The sequence below is a fragment of the Aotus nancymaae genome, unplaced genomic scaffold (genome assembly GCF_030222135.1).
Source record: "Aotus nancymaae isolate 86718 unplaced genomic scaffold, 86718_ANA_hifiasm-v0.15.2.pri h1tg000017l, whole genome shotgun sequence".
NCBI classification, from domain to species: Eukaryota; Metazoa; Chordata; class Mammalia; order Primates; family Aotidae; genus Aotus; species Aotus nancymaae.
In genome coordinates, this window is record NW_026988429.1 from 14,791,160 (window position 1) to 14,816,470 (window position 25,311).

Below are 25,311 nucleotides of genomic sequence, written 5' to 3' on the forward strand. Positions count from 1 at the left end.
CTGGAGCCCAGGAGTTCAAGATCAGCATGAGCAACACAGTGAGATCCTGTCTCATTCTGTCACAGATGCTGGAGAGGATGTGGAGAAATAGGAATGCTTTTACGCTGTTGGTGGTAGCATTAAGTTAGCTCAACCATTGTGGAAGACAGTGTGACAATTCCTTAAGGATCTAGAACTAGAAATACCATTTGACCCAGCAATCCTATTACTGGGTATATACCCAAAGGATTATAAATCATTCTACTATAAAGACACATGCACGCATACGTTTATTGCAGTACTGTTCACAATAGCAAAGACTTGGAACCAAACAAAATGCCCATCAATGATAGACTGGATAAAGAAAATGTGGTACATATACACCATGGAATACTATGCAGCCATAAAAAAGGATGAGTTAATGTCCTTTTCAGGCACATGGATGAAGCTGGAAACCATCATTCTCAGCAAACTAACACAGAAATAGAAAACCAAACACCGCATATTCTCACTCATAAGTGGGAGTCAAACAATGAGAACACATGGACACAGGGAGGGGAACATCACATACTGGGACCTGCTGGCGGGTGGGGGACAAGGAGAGGGATAGCATTAGTAGAAATACCTAACGTAGATGATAGGTTGATGGGTGCAGCAAACCACCATGGCACATGTATACCTATGTAACGAACTTGCATGTTCTGCACAGGTATCCCAGAACTTAAAGTATAATATATATATATATATATTTTGAGACTGAGTTTTGCTCTTGTTACCCAGGCTGGAGTGCAATGGCGCGATCTCGGCTCACTGCAACCTCTGCCTCCTGGGTTCAGGCAATTCTCCTGCCTCAGCCTCCTGAGTAGCTGGGATTGCAGGCACACGTCACCATGCCCAGCTAATTTTTTGTATTTTTAGTAGAGACGGGGTTTCACCATGTTGACCAGGATGTCAACAATCCCAAAGTGCTGGGATTACAGGCGTGAGCCACCGCACCCGGCTAAAGTATAATTTTAAAAAAGCAAGAAATGAACTATTGCTTCACATGACAACAAGGAAGAATCTTTTTTCTTTCTTTTTTTTTTTTAAAGGAAGAAAGAAAGAAAGAAAGAAAGAAAAAAGAATGAAGAAGAGGAAGAAAAAGGAAGAGAAAGAGAGAGAGAGAATGGGAGTACTGCTTTCTTGCCCAGGCTAGAATGCATTTTAGAAATGGGTATTGAAAACCTCTTTTATACCAATAATTATACTTAATGATGTAGACAGGAAGGAATAAGGGAAGAAAATAACAAACAGCCAACCAATATTTCATTTAAACCTATGAAAAGGCTATGCGATTACTGAGGAGTGATTTACTTCCAATTATGTAGTCTCTTTTGGAATAGGTGTGAGGTGGTAATGTGCATTTTGTGTATTTAAAGTGGAGAGTTCTATAAATGTTTATTAAGTTTACTTGTTCCGGGTCTGAGTTCAAGTCCTGGATGTCCTTGTTAATTTTCTGTCTCATTGATCTATAGAATCGTTAGCTCTTCTTGTTACATTGATCCTTTTGCCATTATGTAATGTCCTTCTTTGCCTCTTTTGATCTTTATTGCTTTAAAGTCTTTTATCAGAGGTGAAAATTGCATCTCCTACTTTTTATTTATTTGTTTATTTTTACTCTCTGTTTGGTTGGTAAATCTTCCTCCATCCCTTTGTTTTGAGTCTTTGTGTATCGTTGCATGTGAGATGGATCGGATGCAGCATACTGATGGGTTTTGGCTTTTTGTCTAATTTGAATATATACAATTTTAATACTGCCATTTGATGCTAGCTGGTTGTTTTGCCCATTAGTTGGTGTAAATTTTTCTTTGTGTTGATGCTCTTTGCTTTTTTATATATTTTTGGAAAGGCTGATATTGGTTGTTCCTTTATATGTATAGTGCTTCTTTCAGAAGCTCTTGTAAAGCAGGCCTGGTGGTGGTGAAATCTCTAAGTACTTGCTTGTTCGCAAAAGATTTAATTTTTCCTTCGCTTGTAAAGCTTAGTTTGGCTGGATAGGAAATTCTGGGTTGAAAGTTCTCTTCTTTAAGGATGTTAAATATTGGTCCCCGCTCTTTTCTGGCTTGTAGGGTTTCTGCTGAGAGATCTGCTGTAAGTCTGATAGGTTTCCCTTTGTGGGTAACCTGACCTTTCTCTCTGGCTGCCCTTAGTATTTTCTTCTTCATTTCAACCCTAATGAATCTGACAATTATGTGCCTTGGGGTTGGTCTTCTTGAGGAATATCTTTGTGGTGTTCTCTGTATTACCTGGAGTTGAATATTGTCCTGCCTTACTAGGTTGGGAAAGTTTTCCTGAATGATATCCTGAAGAGTATTTTCCAACTTGGATTCATTCTCTTCGTCACATTCAGGTACACCTATCAAATGTAAATTAGGTCTTTTCACATAGTCCCATATTTCCTGGAGACTTTGCTCATTCCTTTTTATCCTTTTTTCTGCAATCTTGTCTTCTCATTTCATTTCACTGAGCTGGTACTCGACCTCTGATATTCTTTCTTCTGCTTGATCAATTTGACTGTTAAAACTTGTGCATACTTCGTGAAGTTCTTGTGTTGTGTTTTTCAGCTCCATCAATTCACTTATATTCCTCTCTAAACTGTCCATTCTCGTTAGCATTTTGTCAAACCTTTTTTCAAGGTTCTTAGTTTCTTTGCATTGGGTTAGAACAAGTTCTTTTAATTCACAGAAGTTTCTTATCACCCACCTTTTGAAACCTGCTTCTGATAATGGAACACACTCGTTCTCCATTAAGCCTTGTTCCGTTGCTGATGAGGAACTGCGATCCTCTGTAGAGGGAGAGGCATTCTGATTTTGAGTATTCTCTGCCTTTTTAGGCTGGTTTCTTCCCTTCATTATATATTTATCCCTCTGTAGTCTTTGTAATTACCGACTTTCTAACTAGGTCTCTGAGCGGACGTCCAACTTGTTGATTCCCAGGGCTGAAATCTGAGCAATCCACTGTACCGGCCAAAACAGCGGTGTTAAGATTGATGGTGCTTTTCTGTCCAGGAATCTCCAGACTCTGCACCAAGAACTGCCACGCTGAGGCACCAACAAAACCGCCGCGCCGGCCACAAGAGTCGCCGTGGCGACCCGTGGGGCTCCTTCGCTGGGAATCTCTTGGTCCATGAGCAACAAAAATTCGTCTGAAAGTGTGGTGTCCTCTCATTCTCTGTGCTTTCACTGGGAAATATGATCCCGAGCTGCTAGTGATCAGCCATCTTGGATCTCTCTCCTCTTTTTCTTAAAAAATTATAATTCACAGAGTTATGCTACTATCACCTCTATCTGATTTTAGAACATGTCATCACCCCAAAAGGAAACTCCATACTCATTAGGTCCCATAAGCAGTCACTCCTATTTCTTCCTCCCCATAGTGCCTGGTAACCATGAGTTTATTTTGTCACTATAGATTTCTCTATTCTGGACATTTCATATAAATGACATATGCTATCTGGCCTTTTTTTGTGTGACTGGCTTCTTTTACTTTGCATTATGATTTTAAATTTTTTATCTTAATTTTTGCAGACACTAGGTCCCACTATGATGTATAGGCTGGTCTTGAACTCCTGGGCTCAAGTGATCCTCCCACCTTGCCTTCCAAAGTATTGGTCACTGCACCCAGCCTAGCATCATGTTTTTAACGTTTGTCTATTCTGTTGCACATATGACTTAATTTCATTTTGCTACTGAATAAAATTTCATCATATAGATGTGCCACATTTTATTTCTCCATGTTATTAATTGATGGAAATTTGTTTTTTTTCTCACTTTTGGCTATTATGAACAAGGCTGCTATGAACATTTGTATTGAAGTTTCTGTGTGAATACATGCTTTCAATAATCTTGGACATCTATCTAGAAGCAGAATTACTTGGTAATATGGTAGGTCTATATTTTACATCTTGAGCAAACGCCAGACTATTTTCCAAAGTGGCTGTACCACCTTACAATCCTACCAGCAACATGTGAAAGTTCTAATTTCTGCATATTCCATACAATACTTATTCCTATATAATCTGTCTCTTTGATCATAGCCATCCTAGGGAGTGTGAAGTGCTATCTCATTGTGGCTTTGATTTGCATTTCCCTAATAACTAATGGTGTTCAGTATCTTTTCATGTGTCTTCTTTGCGGAAAGGTGTATTCAAATCCTTTGCCCATTTTAAAGGGTTATTTGTCTTTTTATTTGTAAGAGTATGTTATATATTTTGGGTACAATCACATAGAGGGATCTTAAATGCATTTTGCTGAGTGAATGAAGCCAGACCCAAAAGGCTGCATATTGTATTATTTCATTTAGATAACATTCTGTAAAAGGAAAAACTATAGAAGACAGAAGACAGATCAGTGGTTGTCTGGAATTGTGATAAAGAGAAAGGCTAACTACAAAGGGACAACACAAACAAATTATTTGGGTAATGAAATTGTTCTGTATGGGATTGTTGTATTAGATACATTACTCATTTCTAAAAACTCACAGAACTGTATGCCACAAAAAGTGACCTCTACTGTATTCAAGTTAAAAAAATATATAAACCAGGATTTCAAGGGAACCCAAGTTGGAATGCAAACTATAACAAATAAATTTGTTTATTATTGCAAGATACAATCACACTAAAGGCAATAAAGAAGAAAGAAGCTGACTTAAACAACTTGGGAAGTGTTTTGACTAGATATTGTAAGCTAAAGGGGAAAAAATATTGTGCAAATAATGCTCTTTTCAAGGTGGAAAATTTTCTTCCCATTGTGTCTGAAGCTTTACTTACTTTTCTTTTCCACATCTTTTTAGTTCTTGATTTCATCTTTAAAAAACAAAAAAATAAAAAAACTAAAATTGCCCAGGTGTGGTGGCTCATGCCTCTAATCCCAGCAATTCGGGAGGCCGAGGTGGGGATCACCTGAGGTCAGGATTTTGAGACCAGCCTGACCAACATGGTGAAACCCTGTCTCAACCAAGAAAAATACAAAAAATTAGCCAGGCATGGTGGTGGGTGCCTGTAATCCCAGCTACTCGGGAGGCTGAAGGAGGAGAATCTTTCAGACCCAGGAGGCAGAAATTGCAGTGAGACGAGACTGTGTCACTGCATTCCAGCCTGGGCAACAAGAGTGAAACTCCATCTCAAAAAACAAAGAAACAAACAAACAAAACAACAACAACAAAATACCCTAAAATTGTTTAAAAAACTAAAATCATATCCCTTTTTGTTAACCATTTCAAGCACTGGCTTAGCTGAGTTGGTTTCAAAGAGCCAGCCCTGTACACCTGGAGCCTGGTTTCCCAACTTTCTTCACATCATAGCACATCTGGAAAATGGCATAGTTATGTGGTGCAGTTATGCAAATGGACAAGGTGGATTGGACAAGTTTACCCCAGCCTCAACTAGCTCCCTAAGGGTTTGAGTGGATCAGTATCTTAGTACAACTACAACCTATTCCTGCACTATTTCCCCTAACACTTGGGAAACACTCTGAATGCCCCTTCTAACCACAGTATTCAACTGCATGATTTGGCCAACTGAAGACAGGGATGCAGCCTGTGCCACTGCAAAAAAAATGAATTTGACTATTGTTTTTTTCTGTCTGCAGAGCTGACTAATTTAATCAGGGAAGAATTCCTGATTTTGGTCTCATTAGCATCAATTAATAACCAACTGGCCAAGAGTTTTTGAAATAATTTCTATCAACCTTACCTTTTCTTTCATGGTTTCCACCTTGTATTTGAGCTGGGGCACTACACTGTTGGGTGGCAAACCTTTTTCCAGTAGAGACACAAATTTAGCATATTTAGAAACTTGACCATTGAGAACTTCTGGATCCAGGCAATCAAATTTGGACTATGAAAAATTTAAAACAAAGCAAAACAAGTTAAAACATAAAATCAAAGTCAAGTTTGAAATACTAAAAAAATTTAAAAAAGTTAATCCAAATCTACACTATATTTTTGGAAATGGCTTTACCTATTAAATTGCTAAAAATATTATATATCCAGCATCACCTGTTTATTTCTTTCATGTTCTTGTCTCCCACATCATCAAATATAGTATTGCAGTCTCTGCAATTTATTTCTGAGGATTAATATTCATAAAGTCCTCGAAGGAGACAAGTAACTAATTTTTTGCTCTTGCTAACCAGAAATTTCTCACCTAGTAGTCTTCTATTATTTGATTATGCACCTGTTTAACATAAATATTTTAAAGATGTACCGCAATATACTTATAGATCTATAATTATTTTTCTCATTATGTAAACATATATGTATACACATATATTGACATGATAGATAGCCATACATGTACACTGATGGCAGCAGAAAATTTGTAAACCTTCATTTTTCTTTTTTCGTAAATTCATTTTCCTTCTGCTCCCTAATGGATTTTCTTGTGTATTTCCTAGGGTGAATGCATCCTACATTGGAAGTCACTGCTCTAATCCACAGTGGTAATCAGAAAATTCTCTAAGCTGCTTCTTCTTAAGAATATTTTTTTACTGCTGAGATAAGTGACAAATGAGTTAAAGGAGAGCACTTAAAACTGATGTTACAGCATGCGTTTGTTTTTGTTTGTTTGTTTTCTATTTTCTCCACCAAAAGGTAAGTTCTATGTTTGAACTTTGTTCTTCTTATTCTCCACTGGCACTCCCAGCAACTAGAACATTATCTGAAACATATTTTACCATGTTACTGTTTTTTAACCAATCCATGTGGCTTCTAATTATAGGCATCAGCATAGGTAGGATGAATAAGAAGTGTAAAACAATATTTGTAAAGTTGATAGTATTTCTAACATGTCCATACCACACATGAAAATATACGTGGCCATCTATTTTGCCTCGTAGAGAGTTGACCCTTGTTAAGATTGAATATAGGGTAGATCCTAGAAACAAAACTCTATGATGGCTGTTGATATTTGGCTAATTTAAAAAGTTTACTACTGAGCTCTCAAAGGAAGATCCTAGATTTTATCACTCTATTCCATTACAGTGAACAAAATGGCTTCCTTTTTTAAAGGACAACAAAAACAGAAACCTAAAGTGTGTAGATCACAAATAAAATGCTACAATCCTTAAGAACACTGGAGCGTATGATGACAACACTGTTTGGAAGCCACAAAGTGATTAAATGTCACACAGCATGTTCCGTTGATACTTCCACTATGTAGCCTTCTAACATGAAGGACCTGAGAAGCCTGGCTTACAAGAATACTTTCTGCTCTGTAGCATACAGTGACATAAGGACCTTTATGATTTTCACTGGAAAGTTTATAAATATTCTCAGAAAATGATACCATTGCATATTTACTGGCATTAAGAAAAGCACCAGATTGTTAAAAGTTATAATTCAAATTATAAGAATTTAAGATTAATTCATATAAAAATAATTTAAGAACTGAAGGCTTTTTTTTCCCCTACCTTTAACCATTCTTGTTGGAGTTCATCCCATTCAGAGAAAGAATCCCAGAGCAATTGTTTGAGCTCCAGTTCAGCACTAACTTCTTCCAAAGCTTCAAACTTGGACACTTCTACCTATAAAAATGTAGTAAACAAAATGTGCAATTTAGTTTTCAGATATAATGATCATATGCTAGTCTCCTATTAGTAATTCTTGGTACAGTGATTACTTGGCAGAATGTAAGGCTTAAATGGGTTAAGAAAAGGAGCACTAGAAACAAACGAAAAAAAAAAACTCCATAAAACCCCACATGTTACAATTTCCATTAGAGTAATAAAATATAACTCCTGGTATTTCCTTAGGACTTAAATATTTTCCAAAGACATAAATATTATAAGAGTAACATAGGCATTCTTCTTTGAGTTGGATTATACATGCACATTTGTGCTAGACCTTCTAGGGAAAGCAGATGAGTCTTTAGAGGCACCGATTTCTGTTAGGTTTCTGTACTTAAATGGCATAAGAGGAAATGACTGTGCGGTAGCCGGTGGGGAAGACGGTGAAGTTTAAGATGGAGAGGACAGTGTGGTTTCTTACTTTTTTCTAACCATGGATTGTATACGAACCTTATGGAGAAGAAGGATGCAAGAAAATCTGAAGAAGGTGTTTTCATGAGAAGTGTTTTAAGACTGCCTTGGCTCAACGGTGGGGAAACCTTCAGGGAGTTGGTTGCACAGAAATTTTTGGGCTTTGACATTAGGAATTTAGTCTTATTTTCCATTAAGAATTGCAAATGATTTCCTGTAACCTAGATCAGTTAGGCTTTCACTCCTATTCTCCAAATAATTGAGAGCCACAGAAGGCAGGCTAGATCAGAGGCAATCAGGAAGGAATCAGTCATGGAAGATGGAAGGAGAAAGACACACTTCTATTTCAGGTTCTGTGTTTTCTAAAAATTTATTTTTTAACTAATTTTTTCTTCTGGTGGTAAAAACTACATTACATGAGATCTATTCTTTTAACAAATTTTTAAGTGTAAAGTACAGTAATGATAATGATAACAATGTTAACAAAGTTATTTAACGTACTTTTTCTAGTACTTTTTCACCTTGTATAACTGAAACTTTATACACATAGAACAGCTCCTCATTTCCCCTTCCTCCCAGCCTCTGGAAACCACCATTCTACTTCTGCTTATATGAGTTTGACTACTTTAGATATCTCATATAAATGAGATCATGCAGACTTTGTAGCTGGCTTATTTCACTAAGCATAATGTCCTCCAGGTTCATCTATGCTGTGGCATAACAGGATTTTCTCCTTTTGTGAGATGGAGTAAAATTCTATTTTATGTAGATACCACATTATCTTTATCCATTCATCTGCTGATGGACATGTAGGTTGTTTCCATATCTTGGCTATTGAGAACAATGCTTCAATGAACATGGGAGTGAAAATATATCTTCAAGAGCCTGATTCAATTATTTGGGATATATGTCCATAAATGGGATCATTGGGTCATATGGTAGTTCTATTTTTAATTTTTGAGTAACCACCATGCTCTTTTCCATAGTGTTTGTACCATTTTACATTCTTATCTACAGTGTAAAGGATTCAATTTCTTCACATCCTTGCCAACATTTGTCATTCATTTTATTTTTATAATGGTCATTCTAACAGATGTGAGGTGATACCTTCTTGTGGTTTGATTTTAATTTCCCTGATGATTATTGATGTTGAGTGTCTTTTCACATGATGTTGGCCATTTGTATGTCTTCTCTAGAGAAATATTCATTCACGTCCTTTGTCCATTAAAAAATTTGGGTTATTTGCTTTTTTGGCTGAGTTATAGGAGTTCCTTATATATAAGGAGTTTGGATGATAACCTCTTATCAAGTATATAATTTGCAAATATTTTCTCACATTCTGTATTTGCCTGTTTACTCTGTTGATTGTTCCCTTTGCTTTGCAGAAGTTCTTTAGTTTGATGTAGTTCCATTTGACTATTTTTGTTTTTGTTGCATTGGTTTTTGGTGTCACATCCAAGAAATCACAGCCAAGGCCAATGTCATAAAATTCATGAAATTTCCCCTACAATTACTTCTAGGAATTTTATAGTTTTAGGTCTTTTGTTTAAATATTTAATACATTCATTTTGAGTTGATTTTTGTATACGGGTTCAGCTTCATTCTTTTGCATGTGACTATCCAGTTCCTTAACACTATTTGTTGAAAAGACTATCCTTTCCCTGTTGTGTATTTTTGGCACCTTTGCCAAAGATGAGTTGACTATATTTGTTGATTTATTTTCGGGCTTTCCATTCTGTTTCATTGGTCTATATGTCTGAATGTATGCTGGTACCATACTATTTTAATTACTATAACTTTGTAATATGTTTTTAGATCAAGAAATGTGAGCCCTCCAGCTTTTTTCTTGTTTCTCAAGATTGTTTTGGGTACTTGAGATCTTCTGTGTTCCCTATAAATTTTAGGATTTGTTTTTAATATTTCTGTAAAAAATGTCACTGGGAATTTGATAGGGATTGCATTGAATGTATAGGTCACTTTGGGTAGTATAGGTATTTTAACAATATTGTCTTCTAATCAATGAACATGGGATATCTCTCCATTTATTTGTGCATTCTTTCATCATAGGTTTTTAGTTTTCAGTGTGTGAGTCTTTTACCTCCTAGGTTAAATTTATTTCTACTTTATTATTATTATTTTTGATGCTGTTATAAATGGCATGCTATTTTTTGATGCTATTATAAATTGTTTCCTTTATCTTTTGGATTGTTTGTTGTTAATATATAGAAATGCAACTAATTTATGTAGGTTGATTTTGTATTCTACAACTTTGCTGAGTTTATTTATTAGTTTTAATTTTTTTCCCCCTAGAATCTTAGGGTTTTCTACATATAAGACATCTAGAAAATGCTGGATCCTGTCACTACTCCAAGACAGGTGATACAGAAGTTTGTCCCTTGAGCAGTCCCCTGATAATGTACAACATTGGACAGCCACTTCAAATCTTTCCTTGTCCAGGTAGAAGCTGCGATTTGGGAGTTCTTGCTTGTTTACTCTGTACTTAGTCAGGGGTCGGGGGAGGGGTGTTAATGGCTAGTGAGTACAAACTGGTCCAAACTATTGCTTTTGTTCTCAGTGGCTTCCAACCTGGGGTCCTTTCCTGTCCATAACCAAATTCAGGAAAGAGAGAAACCAATCTCTCAGGCAGACCCCTAAAATGTCAGCATGCCATATATTCCATCCAGTTTGTCTTTCTCTCCCTCCCCAGGAAGAAGCTAAGAACTTCCTCCTAATTGTGTAGCACTGTGTTGGAGGCAGGAATTATAGTGAAAGGGTGTTAGAAATGATTCTACTGGCTTCAATAAACTGCTTATATACTTACCCATGGTGCAAGAGACTTTCAACTTGTCTTTATATTTCTCACAAAAGAAATTGGTTCAAGGGTCGTTGAGTCAGTACGTCCAAGGGAAAAAGGAAGGGCGGGGGCTTCATACTCTGCCATCTTGGTAACAGGACCAATGTTATTCTTTCTGACTCAAGGAGTGCTCACATGTGTGTTGTAGCATTTTTTTTTTTTTTTGGAGATAGAGTCTTACACTGTCACTTGGGCTGGAGTGCAGTGACGCAATCTCAGCTCACTGCAACCTCTGCCTGTCAGGTACAAGCGATTCTCCGATTCTCCTGCCTCAGCCCCCCTTGAGTAGGTGGAATTACAGGCACCTGCCATCATGCCCAGCTAATTTTTTGTATTTTTAGTAGAGATGGGGTTTCACCATATCGGCCAGGCTGGTCTCAAACTCCTGACCTCGTGATTTGCCCCCCTCGGCCTCCCAAAGTGCTGAGATTACAGGTGTGAGCCACCGCACCTGGATGAGTTGTAGCTTTTTATCAAGTAGTATTTCCTCCATATCTTGTTCCTTACTACATACCTTCCTGTCTTGTCTGGGAATAACAACTTTGATGCTGTTCTGCCTCAAGTATCACCAGCCTTATTGCCTGGTATCAAGTTCATTATTTTCAGATTTCTCTACCAATCCCTGGACCCTGAGTAGAGAGCATGCCAGATCACTTTCTGGTCATCCATCTGGGGCTCTGGAAGAGACAGGTGCATTCCCCTATGGGGTTCAAGCATGTTCCTCCAAGACTTTTGGGGAGACCAATGGCATCTTCCTTTTGCTAGGGAGCCCCTAGTTTTGACACAGAATATTTTCTTTTCTATTCTCTTTTCTTGTTGATCTCTCTAAAAGCTATTCAAAACACCTGCATCTGTTGCCCCTTTCTCTTCATGTTTTTTGAAATACCTCTTTTAGTCTTTCAAATAAACCTTTTTTTTTTTTTTTTCGGAGACAGGGTCTCACTCTGTCACCCAGGCTGGAGTGCAGTGGTGCCATCTTAGCTCACAGCAACCTCCACTTCCTGGGATCAAGTGATCTTCCCACTTTAGCCCCCCAAGTAGCTGGGACTACAGGTGTGTGCCACCATGCCTGGCTAATTTTTATATTTTTAGTAGAGATGGGGTTTCACTATGTTGGCCAGGCTGGTTTCCAACTCCTGAGCTTAAGTGATCCAACTGCTTCGATCTCTCAAAGTGCTGGGATTATAGGCATAAGCCACTGCTCCTGGTCCTCAAATATACCCTTTTACACCCATTTGTCCCTGGCTTAGCTGGGGATGTCATGTTTCTCAAATTGGCACATAAAACCAGGTTTAATGAGGTGATATTAATGGAATCATAAAATACATATGAATGTAAAAGAAGCCTGAATATTACTTAAGAAAGGATAGTGTGGTTTTAATTGACCACATTAAAAAATCCACCTACATTTTAACATAGAAAGTACAGTTCCTTGTCTGAAAGTTTTGTGTAATTCACAATTACTTTTAATAAGAAAAATATTTGGTATCTCATGTGTACTAGTCTTTAAACACTTCAAATGCAGGTAACATATCATATTTTATATCTGAGAGTATTTGTAGCACACTGACTAGCACATAGTTGTCCAAACATTGAATGTTTACAGTTACGTTATTGAAGTCCTTGTGTATATATGCCATTTCTATGCACACATTTCTAAGACAGATAGTGTAAAACTGTCATTACCTTAAAATTCTTCTGATAGGACTTATATTGAAATGCACGTTTTTGAAGGTCAGCCAGAACAGACTGCAGATTATTCAATATGAGCCTTATTTTGTCTTGCTCAGCAGAGATATCTAAAATCTGTGGATCCTGTAAATTTAAGACAGGTTTTGGTTAGTCATTCCTGCTTTTTGATAAAGACCAATTAAATTAAATGAATTAATAAACATTTTTAAGAGAGTCATTTAATTCTCTTTTCTTTTTGATTTTTAGAAATGATATTTAAAATTGTTGCTTTCCTGAATTTTAAAGCAATGCATATACATTATAAAAAGTACAGATTTGTATAAAAGTGCCATGGAGATAAAATTGTTTTAAAACATTATCTAATATATTCTCCTTATCTATTTTCATTTCCTACACTTCTTCAACCAGTGTGACTTCAGATAAGGAGAGGTGAATGCAACAGGGAAGAGAAGGAAGGGGATATGATATAAGGTAAATTTCCATTGTACAATAAAGGAATTGAAAGGCCTTTGTATTCTAAGGTGATAGAAGAGAGAAAATGAAAAATATAAATAGAAAGACATATGTTTTACGGCTGACCTGTTAGGATTTAAACCCCAGTGAATGGGAATGGAATAGTTCAAGAACAAAGCAGAAGCATGTAATTAGGTTTGGGATAATCTGAGAAAATGGAAGGAATCTGAGAACCATTACAGCTCACGGAGGCTAGTTATTCCATGTCTTAGTCCGCAGGGCTGTGCATTCAAACTGGCAACATGCTCTAGATTAGAAAAAGTCAAGGGATGTGTCCAGGATGAAGGAGCTTATATTGGCATTCTGGTGTCTTGTGACTTGGTATGATATGCAGGGAATCCTGAAGTTTTCATGTGTCTTGATTCTGATAGTGGGGACTGCTGAGAGAACTAGTGGACCAGAAGATGTCTGAGGCCAGGATGAGAAAGCTACAGATTACTTGCGACTGTAGGCTATGATGGATTGCAGCATAGGGGCTACATGGTGCCTGAAGAACCAGGAAAGACCCTTAGTTATTAACAGCAACCTGGGACAAGCAGGTGCAGCCCAGCCGAACTTCACTGGAAGCTGCTATGGTCCAGAAGATAGCATAATGAACAAATGACCTGTCCCTCCCATCTATGCACCATGAAAAAATGCAAGCTTCCCTTATGGGGCAATAGGTAGGAGGGGATGGTGGCATAGGTGAAAAAATGCCCCATAGAAAGTTAAATTTTCAGTTGAATTAAAATCTATCCAAAAGAGACCCGGGTAGAATGGAACAGATGTTTCAAACTGAAATAAATTGAGTTATCATCAGTTGCCACATTTAGGTTTTCTCCCTAATTCCCCACAACAGCAGGAATGGGGGTCTTGACAGCAAGATGGTGTCATTTATGGAAATAATGAATTTACAGTTCTTTGCCCAAGAGAATTAATTTCAAACCTTCTATAGAAGAAGCACTAGTTAGAATGAGCCCATGCTTTCATTTTTGTGTATGTGCATCATGCTATTTAAAATGCATGATTTGCATGCACATATTAATTACAGCACTATCAACAATAGCAAAGACATGGAATCAACCTAAATGATCATGAATATAAGACTGGATAAAGAAAATGTGGTACATATACACCATGGAACACTATGAAGTCATAAAAAAAGAACAAGATTATGTCCTTTGCAGGAATATAGATGGAGCTGGAGGCCATTATTCATAGCAAACTAATGCAGGAACAGAAAACCAAGTATCTCATGTTCTCACTTGTAAGTGAAAGCTAAATGATGAGAACACATGGACACAAACAGAAACAGCAGACACTGGGACCTACCTGAGAGTGAAGAGTGGGAGGAGGGAGAAGATCAGAAAAAAATATCTATTGGGTACTAGACCTGGTACCTGGGTGACACAATAACCTATACAGCAAACCTCTGAGATATGAGTTTACCTATATAATAAAACTGCACATGTATCCCTGAACCCAAAATAAAAGTTTTTATAGAAATTTAAAAAAAAGCATGATTACACATCAAGCATTTGCTAGCACTTGTGCTTTCTCTAACTATCTATACATAGATATTCATATTAACAGTATGCGGTGTGTAGAATACAGTATATGGTATGCAGTTAATAGCAGACTATTAACCATTGAAAGTAGACTACTTAAGCTTGAATCCAGATTCCTCCATTTAATGTCTGTGTAACCCTTGGGAAGTTACTTAACCCTGTGCCTTAGTTTCCTTTTCTGTAAAATGTGAATAATAAAATCCTAAAGTATTTTGATAACTAAGTAAGTTAAAACATGAAAACATACATAAGAAGTTTCTAGGACTATTACTCATCATTGACCAAAATGGTAATAATCCCAATTTCTGTCACCCATGAAGCGAATAATTGTAAATACAATAAAATACTATACAGCAACAAACATGAATAAACTACATCCACAAATAGAAACATGGATGAATCTTAGGAACATAAAAAAATAAAGGGCACACTATATGGTTTTAAATAATAGAAGTTCAAAAACTGGAAATGTATAGTATTTCCACTCCAGATGGCCTGCCACTGCTATCACACCTGCTGCAGCAGGGAGGCATGGACAGGGCTACATGCTACATGGAGCCAGTGGGAGCTAGGGACAAGTGGGAGCCTCAACCCTTCCAAGTCGGGGTGGGAGCTGTAGCCACCCAAACTGCCACTGCAGACTCAGTCAGCCCTGTGCTTTTGAGGGTATGAGAAGGCCCTCCTGCCCTCACAGGCTTGGCTGTGTCTGCTACTGCTGCCTGGTCTCTCCCCACTCTGATCTTGGAAGGGAGAGAGGCCAGGCAGTGGGAACAGGCACTTCACTGATCTTCTCCAATTCTGGAGCAAAGTCAGGGCCCAGCCTGGATGCCATGAACCGCAGCAGGAGGTAGACAGATTCCTGAGTGGAAGGAGGTGGGTCCCCAGTGAGGCTCCACCTTCAGGCCCTTCCTAGCCTGAAAGCTAGGGCCCAGGCTGCCAGTCCCACAGACCAGTGTGGGAACTTGTGATGCCTTTTCCAGCCTGCCCGTGATCCCCCATGGGACAATCAGTGCATACTTCCTCTCCCTGAGGTACATAAAAGCCCTGGGCTCAGCCAGAGCTGAGCAGACAATGGGACAACCAGCTGCAGAGGGGAGTTACCCTCTCTGCTGAGAGTTTCAGAGACCTGTAGAGATGTCGGGGCTACCAGTTTCAGAGAGGAGCAACCCACTCTAGGGCCTCCTCTCTGCTAGGAGTTGGGCATACATTGGGACAATCAGCTGCAGAGAGGAGCTACCCTATCCATGCCTCCTCTCTGCTGAGAGCTGCAGAGACGATGGGACAACCTGCCTGCAGAGAGGAGCCACCCACTCCAGAGCCTCTTCTCTGCTGAGAACTGAACACTCAATGGGATAACTTGCCCACAGAGAGGAGCTACCCACTGCCAATCTCCTCTGAGCTGTTCTAGCACTGAATAAAGCTCCTCTTAATCTTGCTCACCCTCCACTTGTCTGCATACTTCATTCTTCCTAGATGCAGGACAAGAACTTGAGCAAAGGCGCCACCAGCCACAGAGGTTTCTGGCCAGAAAAATCATACCCCAAAGATCCCAAAACAAAAGGATTAACAATTAGGAGGGAACACTAGGGTATCATAATGCTTTAGTTATTGACATGAGTAGTGGATACATAGATATGTTTACTTTTAGATAATTCATTGAATTGTACAGTAATAAGTTAGGTACACTTTTGTCTCTAATAAAATACAAAAGTACTTCAGTACAAAAGTAAAAACAATGCGAAGTCCTTAGAACACTGCTTGACAAATAGGAAGCACACAATGTGAGCTGTTTTACATTTCCACATTAATAGATGTAAAGGTATACTGTAATCTTTAATAGTCTGTACTGTATTCTTTTGAGTCAATGTACCATATATCTTTTCTATAGTAAAAGTGGTACAAGTTAACCAAATATTCTTCACTACCAGTTACCAGTTTTATACTCTGTCTCTTTCTAAAGGTGAATTTTCTAATATGCTTGCAAAGTTTATTTTTATTTTGTATTTAGCTTTTACTTTAAGTTCAGGGGTATATGTGCAGGTTTGTTATACAAGTAAATTTGTGTCATGGGGGTTTGTTGTATAAATTATTTAATCACTTAAGTATTAAGCGAACTTAAAAATGTGACAATAGCTGTAATATGTGCTAGCAAGTCATTAAAACACTCTGTAAAATAATAAATACAAGTAGGACTAGAATTTAATTGACTAAATTCAATATTATACATATGCTTTGTGATAGTCTGAAATATATTTCCTACTTAAAGAGAGATTTTGAAACATTAATTTTTAAGTAGCAGCTCAAAGACATTGTTAATTGGTTAGAACAAAACTACAAAAACTAAAGCTACATCCATTAAATGTGTTCTCTAAATGGTTTGAAGACTGGTCTTAATTATTCTCACCACAAAAAATGATGTATGTGAGGTGATAGACACATTAATTAGCTTAACAATATCACAATGTATACATGTATCAAAGCATCACATTATACACTGTAAATATATGTAATTTTTATTTGTTGATTATACTTTAATAAACAAATGTAATAGTCAAACTTTTCATGTTGTTATTTACAAAATTCTGATTTAGCTTACCTGTGCTTGCAGTTTTACTTCATTTACTTCGTTGTTTAATTCTTCAAGATCACTACCCAAATGTACACAAAATTGCTTAATGCTTGATTCTCTATCACCCACTGCTTTATCAATGGCATTCCGAACAGCAACAATGGATGGCTTCATAGTTGCAAAAACAGCAAAGTCTTCAGGAGGTGTGGGCACCTGATATTGTTCAATAAGCTTGTACATTTGAATCACTGTATTCCCTTCATCTTCAAGGCTTTCAATCTAAATGGAAACATAGTTTGCTCATTAAATGTAGCAGAGTCCTATTATACTCTTAAAGTTTGTTCTAATACGAGACAGCCACTGTACCATATGAACACTGTATTAGTCTGTTCTCCTGTTGCTAAATAAAGACATACCCAAGAATGGGTAATTTATAAAAGAAAGGTTTAATGGACTCACAGTTCCACATGGCTGGGGAGGCCTCACAATCATGGCTGAAGGCAAGGGAGAAGCAAAGGCATGTCTTATATGGTGGCAGGCAAAAGAATTTGTGCAGGGGAACTCCCATTTATAAAACCATTAGATCTCATGAGACTTACTACCACAAGAACAGTATGGAGGAAACCATCCCCATGATTCAATTATCTCCACCTGGCCCCATCCTTGACACATGGGACTTCAATTCAAGGTGAAATTGGGGTGGGGATGCAGCCAAACCATATGAAACATCAAATGTGAATAGTCAGCACAGGAGGAGTGTATTTTAATATTATAGTCAAATTTGCTAAGGCCTGCTGGATGAGAAATATAGTCATTGCTACAACACAGGTAATCAAGTTAGGAGGTAAACTGTTGAGAGCTGAGCTCTTATAAATGTTTCCTCTTTCTTTCTGTTTAGTTCTTTAGTTGTATTAAAAAATGCTAATATTTAAAGTTTTCTGAGAAAACATGTGCTGTGAGGTTGTTCAGCTAAGGTATCTGAGCTTCCAGGCATGTGTGATGGGCAGTGATCATCTCAGAGCAGTTCCTGAGGAATTGACACGCTGTGGACTTGGCTGCACAGTTTCAGAACACATATCTAAGGTGAGATTCCCACTATCCTTTAATAAATTATTTTACTACAGCCCAATGATTACTAAACATCTACATTTTGGTTTCTCACTTTTAGTGGACAGTATTGTTTGTCTTTCCTAATTTTCTGGCAAGGGATCCCACAATTTTGGGAAAACTCCTTACCCCCAGCTCTGTCATATGGTTATAGAGGGAGCAGCCATGTTCACACTACTTGGTCCAACTTCCTGGCCACAAGCTGAACTAAGGAGCATCAAACCGTGATCTAAAGAACTTAGCTCAGTCTGGCCTTTCTCTCCAACATAGGAATAGTTAGGACTGAGGCCATTTGCTTTCATATGGAGACAGAACAGGTCATTAACATGAGAAGATAACTGCAGAGAGGCTTTTAGAGAAATAGTTCTCAATCTTTAGCCTTCATTGCAATGACCTTGGAAAGCTTGTTAAAACAGATTGCCGAGCCCCTCCCAAGTTTACTTTAAGTTCAGGGGTACATGTGCAGGTTTGTTATACAAGTAAATACAGAAGGTCTAGCAAGTCATAAAAATACTGTAGTCGCTTAGGGTGGGTCCCAAGAATGTACATTTCTAGCCCATCCTCAGGTGATGCTGCTGCTGCTGATTTGGAGTCCCCCTTTGAGAACTAGGTTCTAGAGAGGAGCAGAGATGAGAGAAGGAGAGAGGCATTTTCTTTAAAAGCCCTAGCTCTATCCATACTTTAGGATTCTGAAAGATATTTCTGCAAATTTAGAATAAATCTTCCCATTTTCTAAGCTATTTATGTGGGTTTTTGTGACTTTCAACCAAAGTTTCTAACACCTTGAACAAGTTACTTATAGAACTAAGTTTCTCTACATCACGATCTGTTCATCTTCCTGTATTTCCTCTATTTTGGGTAAATATATATCCAGGTTTCTCTGGAATGTCCTGGATTTACACTTATTGTTCTAGTATAATTATTAATAGCATCTCTTTGACTCTCAGAAAAATGTTCTGATCAGACAATGAATTATGTAGCCTACCTTCCTTATACTGGTATGAATTTGCTACCTACCTTTTCGCTGAAGAATGATACCTAAAAGTCACCTCATTCTCCTCTCACTGTTCCCTCATTCAGTTGTTCATTAAGTCCTTTCAATTCTACTTAACGACTTTATCATTAATTTCTTCTCTCCTATCCTTGAAAACACTGCTTTAGTTACACAGAGTTCATCAAATGTCAATCAAACATTCTTTCTCCAAAGCACATCTATCACTAAATCTTGTTTATGTCACGTTGCCTCCTGTCTTTCCACATGGCATTCCCTCTCCCTGGAATGCCCACCTGAATGTTTCATGTATTTTATGACAGTTTAAATACCCCATTCTCCACACAGCCTTCTGTAACTCATAGGCAACATTAACTACAAACCTCCCAGTGCTAAAACAGTATCTTATACCTATGCTCATTGTATCAGAATTATCTGCTTGCATTTAGGACTCAGCTCCTTGAAAGAAGGTTTATTCATTGTTGTAATTTTTGCACCTGCTAAGTGGTGCTCACTAAACTTGCTGACTGAATTAATGAAGTTCCAGAAAAAGTTTTTGTGTGTGCAGAGCATCTCCCTCAAGGAAGCTGCTTTCCAAACACATCACTCAGCAAACACAGACAACCTCCTGGAGATGGGACACAGTCTGTTTTCTGCATACTGCATGGACTTGCTGTTCTGGAACCACAACGTAATCGCAGCTGACCCTCAGCAGCCATTGATTATGATGTGACCCTACCTTCTTGACATAGTTTATAGGACAGAATAGGAGCTCTGAATAAATTTACTAGACCTTTAAAATCAATATTGAAAAAGAAAGATTATCTCTTTCTTGCTGACTGGCTAGACTTGCAAGTTGTAGCTTGGGAGCAGCTGGTGGCTATGTGTGCTGCTGTGGTCAGAAGAAGCAGAAGCAGCTGTCTGCAGAGGGAGAGAAGTGAAGCAGACTCTCAGAGAGATGCAGAGAGGAGAGATGGAAGGAAAGACTACCGGGTCTTCCCACAGCTGTCCTATTCCTGGTTCTGGTCAGTTCCTGAGCCTAGTTACGTTCCTGATTGGGAGTTCCATGAAGCACCCCTGAATCCTTAAATGGGATCCCTATTTTGGCCTAAGCTTTCTCAAGCGGGTTTGGGTTATTTGTTTGAAGTGGTTTAATGAATACAAACAATAATAACTGCTTGGCATCTTTATACTTCTGGGACAATGAGTAAGCAAACCTGAGGAGAACCACAATCATCTGCCTTTTTGAGAAAGCATGATTTCTTGAAATGAGAAACACTGTTACCTTTGTAGTCATGTGAAATAGCATTTATTATTAATTTGGTTAATAATATATAACATTTATTCAGTTTATGTTTTTTATTTGAAACATTTCTTCAATTTTCAGAAATTTAAGAAAATAATTTAGCTATATTTTCAGTTCCAACCTAATATGAATGAAAGTTCATGAAAAACTGACTATTGAAGCCAAATGCTAGATTGCTTCCCACAGGGAAGAGCCTGAGAGGAGAAAACCAAGTTTCCAGAGAAAAAGAAGCAAGAGAGATAAAGGAGTGTATGTGTATGTGTGTGTGTGTATCTCTGTGTGTATGTGTATGTGAGTGTGTGCATGTGGTGTGTGTGTGTGTGTGTGTGTAAGAAAGAGAAATAGAGACCTGACTCCATCTGCATCACTTGAGTCCCCAAATCTACTTTTTTTCCTCACCTCCACCTTCTCACTTAAGCAGGTTTTTGCTGGGTTTCTTTTATTCTTAACAGTAAGGTTCCTGACTATGCACCCAGATTACCATTAGGATTAATATCTAGATTACAATCTTATTACTATTTACTAAAAATTAGAATTCCAATAAACTATGGTTGAGAACATTGGCTATGCAGTCAAAGAGACTCAAATCTAAATTCTAACCCTATCACATACATACATATCTGTGATCTTGGATAACACATCCTATTTTGGTTTCTGTTTCCTTATCTGCAGCATGAGAATAAATTATCATCCACACTTCTCAAGCTTTTGTGAGAATTAAAAATGTAATGCATGTAGAAAATGTAATATGATGCCTGGCTAGTAGTAAGAGTCTGATAACTGTTGGCTGCTTTATTCCTGTGATATAGAACATTCACTTACTTTGAGGTATGCCACTAAATCAGCTGTCTTTTGCCCTTTAGTCCTTCACTTTTTCTTGTCCTATGTCTTCCTTCCTACTGTGAGATCCAGAATATTAAGTTACATGAGATAATCAACTCACCCGTTCCTGAATTTCATCAAGAAATATTAAGCTATCAACATATTCCGTGGTAGTAGTTGGAACAAATTCAAGTTTATACTCTGCATCTTGTGCCTCAGAGATAATGGCATCTACTTTTCTCTTACTTCGAAGAGAAAGCATAAAATTTAGTACCTAAGAAAGAAAATAATGTGAATTGTAAATAGTTGAATATTTTCATTTTATTATATATTTTAGCCAAATCCTAATTGGACATCTGTAAAAATCAGCAAATACTGGAAGCAGCAGAGGATATAAAGAGACTTCTTTTCTCATTAAATCACTGCTAGTTAAATAGCCAACAGGAAGACCAGGTTTTGAAGATCATTTCCACAGCTTACCAAAAATTTTCCCTTCTAATATCTTGCAGGTAAGCTTCCTGCTTCTTTGTCCTATGTAGTGGACATTGTGCTGCCCCCTCCAGCATCAGTCCCACTCCTTTCATGCTGGATGCTAGCCATGCAGTTTGGAGGAAATTAATCTCTCCTTCAGAAACAAATATGGAGTCTGACTGATCACTTGGCAAATAGAACATGGCTTTTTTGGCCAAAGTGATCAGATTAAGGTTGTATTAGTCTATTTTCACACTGCTGTAAAGCACTGCCCGAGACTGGGTGATTTATAAAGGAAAGAGGTTTAACTGACTCACAGTTCAGCATGTCTGGGGAGGCCTCAGGAAACTTACAATCATGGCAGAAGGTAAAGGGGAAGCAAGGCAATTAGAGCTATCATCATCCTAGGCAGGGATATCTTTGAGAAATGACTGAGTTCTGCCCCAGGCCCTTGTGACTCTGCTTAAAGCACACATTCCTGCTGACTCTTGTACCTGGGGCAGCAAAATAGTCACCAACATGCTCTTAACGAGAAACAACACACTGAGCACAGTGGAACTGTACTAGGCAACCCCTGCAGTCTCAGGCTGCGGTGGGCATCTGTCCTGCATGCGACCCAGACCACCCTGACCCCTGGGCCTGCCTGCCCAGGCCTGCATGCTGCACACTCCCTGTGTTTGTGCAGATCCTGGCCAGTATGAAGTTGTTGCTCTTGTCTTGTCTTTTCTTACAGAGTCTTCCTCCCTTTATAGAATGTCAAAAAAGAGTGCCCTCCTCCCCGCTCAGCCTCCTCTTTAGCTAGCCTCCCCATCTCATCACTGTGCATGTCTGTGACCTTTGGTAATCATTTACAGTACCACATAGAACCCTGTATTGTGCACACAAGGCAGCAGGAATGAGAAGCATATGAGAGTGCAGGAAAAACCACAATTTATAAAACCATCAGAGCTTGTTAGAATTCACTCACTATCAGGACAACAGCATTGGGAAACTACTCCCATAATCCAATCAATTCCTGTCAGGTTCCTCCCTTAACACCTGGGGATTACAGTTCAAGATGGGATTTGGGTGGGGACACAAAGCTACACCATATCAAGGGTGAACTTCTGACTTTAGTTGATTCAATCAGATAGCGGCCCGGCACTTTTATTTATAGCTGAGAGACATGTGTACTCAGAACCCCCGTCTCTTTTCCTTTCTCTCTATATACAAATAGAGAAATAATTGGCTTGTGGAGCTTTTGACAATCATGTCACAAATGCCTTAGGATGAAGCCTACACATAAGGAGGCTCAGGAAAGAGAATGAAAGAATTGGTTCCTTGGTAACACCACTGAACCACTAGATCATACCTCCTTGATATCGACCCAATCTCTGGAGTTTTTAGATGTATATGCCAATAACTCTTCTGTTTGCTTAAGCCAGTTTGAGTTCAGTTTTCTTGGGCTTACGGTAAATATACCCAAATATTTATTGATCATACAGTAGTTTGTTGAAAATGAATTAAATTTGCTCCAATTATATACATAATTATATATATATATAAAAGAAATATATGCATTTTTTTTTTTTACCAGATGAAGAAGCAAAACTCTAGAAGAAAGCCCAACGCCATACAATTAATTAATGACAGAACCTATTAGCCTCAGGTCTGTACTCTTTTATATAGTGCTTTACCTTCCATCATCTACCAGGGACCAGAAAATGTTTTCTGTAAGAGCCAGATAGTAAATATTTTAGATTTGTAGCATATACAGTCTCTGTCACAACTACTCAACTTTGTCCTTGTAGGAAGAAAGCAGCCATAGATGATACGTAGAACATTGTCATGGATGTGTTCCAATAAAACTGCATGCATACAAAACAAGAGGCAGGTTGGGTTGATTCTGTGGGCTGTAGTTTTCCAATCCGTTTTATATCATTGTCTCTTTGTGGGCATTTGGGAAGATACAAATATATTCTGGCTCCAAAGGAAATGATTGTATTTGTTCTGCAACTTATTACAGAAATTTCCCTAGCTCTAGAGTTTGCCAAAACATAACCAGACCTTTAGGGACAATTCCAGCTCAGAAAATGATTTCCTAAACTTGATCTTGGTGGTCTAGAATCAACCATCACTCCCTCTGGGATATTGAATTGTTACTGTAGTATCCTCTCTACATGTCTTGAAATGCTCTGACAATGGAAAAATGCGTAAGAGCAAGAGGCTAGTGTGAGGCCTGCAGTCCCCTCCATTATCTCATCTAAAAGCTGATTATGCTTGTGACAAAAAGACTATAGAACTTTTCTTAGAAATTAAGGATGCCCAATAGTCTTAGGTTAATTTTGATTAACCAAAACACACAATACTGGAAAATAAATAATAGGTTTTTGTGCAGTATAAAAATGATAAAATAATTGTAGAGAAATAATTAAAAATTTTTCCAGTATATAGTTACCTCTAAGCATCGCAAAGGTGATGGAATTAACTTCTCTCTTAGCAGCTTAGTGTCAATGAGCAGCAATCCTACATTTCTGGTGGGTCTGAGAGCTACTGCATCCTTGGGCTGTTTGTGATATTTTTCCAGTTGTCCACTAAAAAAGTTAACATCTACATAAAAAAATCACATAAAGCATAAAATATACCATATTGGATTTTAAAAGATCATTACAAAATATTTTAAAAATCATTGCAGTAATAAACTTACACATATATTTATAATGTTATTATCAGTACTTAGAGTATCTCATATAATTTAAAAATGCTAATTTGGACTGCTTTATAGTATTTTATTCTGGTGATAAAGAAACTAATATTTTATAATATAAATATGTTTTCTGGCTCCTATGAAGAGATGACAGAAGAAAATAACCTGTAAGTGCATTAGAGAATCTAGTCTGGAATTGACTAGATGTCAGAGTTAGGTTGGTTTCAAGTTGGGCTTAATCTGAATGTTCTCTCCCACATGGTATCTCAAAGTAAAGCATTTTGAGAATATTAACAACAACAAAATTTGAAACATGAGAGATCACACATAGCTAAAGTTATCTTGGTTCCTCTTCCCAACACATCTCTCTGTCATTCCTGCACCCTACATCATGGTCAAAGCCTTCATCAATTTGCATATGCTGCTGTTGCATTTTGATAATCTTCTTGCCTCCATTTTCTCCCTCATCCAATCCACCTGGAACCAATGGAAATCTGATTATCCTTGAATATACTCCCATAATACTATCAGTCAAAAATAGCTCTCTATCTAAAGCATATACAATTCTAAACTTCTCTGCTTGTCTTTCAAAATTCTGTACCCTCTGGCCTCTAAAAATTTAGCTAATTTTATTTCTAATTACCTCCTCCATTTGGATCAGATTGATTTCCCTACTGTCTACCCTTTTTCTTCCTTCCATAATCTTCCTCCATCACCCTAAAGAGAAAAGGGTGCTGTTTCTTGTCTTTATTCATGCCA

General features: G+C 37.8%; 1 pseudogene; it reads right to left on the minus strand.

Annotated features, from left to right (window-relative positions):
* The window catches only part of LOC110568659 (dynein axonemal heavy chain 6-like), a 322,799-nt pseudogene that overhangs the window by 227,968 nt on the left and 69,520 nt on the right, over positions 1-25,311 (minus strand).